The sequence below is a fragment of the Microtus ochrogaster genome, chromosome X, assembly GCF_000317375.1.
Source record: "Microtus ochrogaster isolate Prairie Vole_2 chromosome X, MicOch1.0, whole genome shotgun sequence".
In the NCBI taxonomy this organism is placed as follows: Eukaryota; Metazoa; Chordata; class Mammalia; order Rodentia; family Cricetidae; genus Microtus; species Microtus ochrogaster.
Window position 1 is genome coordinate 40,810,664 of NC_022026.1, and position 2,656 is coordinate 40,813,319.

A 2,656-nucleotide genomic window follows, 5' to 3' on the forward strand; every position below is an offset into this window, starting at 1 on the left:
ACTCCAGGTACCTCCAGGTTGCTTGGTTGAAAATAACAGAAATCTGATTCTAGGTTAAAATAATTGCAATGTATTGGAGAAATACCAACATATTCTAACAGTCAGGCTTGGAAAACACGCAAGGATTAAGAGAGAATAGGTAACAAAATTGTGCCTCCCGGACACCTGCCACTGCCACAGTGTCATGGGCCACAGAGAGCAATTCCTCCTTGCCACAGATCTCCAGACCTCTTTGTTTCTGTGTCATACACTCCAGAGACCAAGCTCAGATGGAAATATTTCCACCCCAGGTCCCACCCCACTTGACCTCATGAGTCTCCTACATAGGATGATAGAATCTGCTTCCAAGCCCAACTCTCACAGTAGAGGGGAGATGGGTTCTCTGTAAGACATTGCTGGGAACATGACCTCAGGTCTGAAGTAGGTGGTTGAGTTCTTACCCTGGAAAATAACCTTGAGACAGGTTAAGCTTCAAACCTTCTAAAGCAATTCCCAAGCAACTTGGTCTTCTCAGAAAATGATTTTTGTCTCTGGAAACATTAAATAATACTATTCAAAGAAAGTGGATGGATGGTAACATTTTGGTCTTGTTTTTTAAAAAGTGGTTTTCAGGGCTGGAGAGATGGCTCAGTGGTTAAGAGCTCTGCCTGCTCTTCCAAAGGTCCTGAGTTCAATTCCCAACAACCACATGGTGGCTCACAACCATCTGTAATGAGATTTGGTGCCCCCTTCTGGCCTGCAGGGGTGCATGCAGGCAGAGCACTGTATACATAATGAATAAAACTTTTTAAAAAGTTTTTTAAAAAAGTTGTTTTCAATGAGCAGAACTTCAATAGCAAGGTCTCTTTGCTCCAAACATAAAACAAGGTGCCTGGAATGAGTGTGCTTCCCATCCGTTTCTGCTTTGGCTTACAGATCTATGGTTGAGTACGTGTGCAATGTTTGTAGACGCAGGGTGTGTGCAGGACATGGGGAGAGCAGGGGATCATTTTTAAAACATCTGATTAGATGTTCACCTTCCTAGATATGGACGGAGGGGGGAGGACCTTGAACTTTCCACAGGGCAGGGAACCCTGACTGCTCTTTGGACTCGAGAGGGAGGGGGAGAGGAGTAGGGTGAGGGGGAGAAGAGTGGGAGGAGGGGGAGGGAAATGGGAGGCTGGGACGAGGTGGAAACCTGTTTTTTTCCTTTTCTCAAAATAAAAAAATATCTGATTGGAGACATCAAAGTGCTTATGGCTTCTTGCCTATTATTTCATATTGCTTGTGATTCGTTAATGGTATATTTTTGCTTTTTGCTTTATTCTTGTCATGGAAAAAGAAGGATTATATTTCTGAATATAGTTTCCCAAGAAAAATGAAACAATTTTACACCAACAAAAGGAAACAAGATTGTGGGTAAAAGAACTTCAATTTACATATGAAGAACAAAATCTTCTCAAAGGTGCTCTGATTCTGGCTCGAGAGATAGCTCAGTCAGTAAAGAACTTGCCACTCAAATACAGGAATCTGAGCTCTGTTTCCCAGCATCCATGTAAAAAGCCAAGCTTTGGTGGCACATGTATGCAATTCCAGTGAAAGAATGCAAAAATCCTGTAGTGAAGGAGCTGGCTGACCAGTCAGCCTAGACAAACTGGCGAGCCTCCGATACTGAGGCAAATAGTACCCAATGGCAAACACCTGATGATGACCTCTGACCTTCCAAGGTGTGTGCCCATGCATGTGCCACACATGTTCACGCGTACATACACACATAGAGAGGGAAAAGGGGTACTTTTCTAGTCTGTATATATCTACTTCCAGTATAATGAAAGAAATGGATATAATAAATCAAAATGGAAATGAAAAAGCTCAGAAACTGTTTTATGGATGAAGCCTTTAAAAATGCTAATGCAAACTATTGACATACTGCATCCAACAGTGACCAGCCCCATTCAAATCTATCTAGTGGCTCCTTTTTTCAGGCTGCACTAATCTGTGGTTGTTTCTAGGCTTCAGTATGGTGCCTGATTTGTTTCAAAAGTATTGGCTGAAAGGAGAAGAGAAACCTGAGGCATATTCTAATCTTGGCACTTTTAGAAGATCGGAACCTAAGCCTCACTACGCAAGCATACAGAACATCTGTACTTGTATCACAGATGCAATGTTCCATTGGGTAGTAAGTTATATGGCCAGCACTCATGACTGCCTGAAAATACCCTATCTACTCTAGCAAACCAGATGATCCTTCTATGTGGGAGGGATTAAGGAACTGAGAACACAATCAACCTATCACACCATACAAGAAGCCCATTACTATGGCCCCAAAGGAGTTCAGTTTGAGCACCCAAAGCACATTTGATGAAGAATATCTTCATGTAGAAGATAGCTACAGTTCCTCTGTCACTGGATTAAATCACCAAGCAAGTCCACACTGCATGTGCAAGTTAAAAGATTGGATTCTCTAGACCTCTGGAAAGACCCAAATAGCCACATATTCTTTGCAACATATACCTCCTATTTATTAAGTAACTGAACTAGCCTATTTGGAGCCTCTTCTAAGACCTCCATCTCCTCAAATAGTGACATTTATTGGGTCATAAATTAGGAAAAGTTCTTGGGAAAGTGACTGAGCCCTGGAGTTTCATATTGAAGGTTTCTAAATTTCTATGGTGGA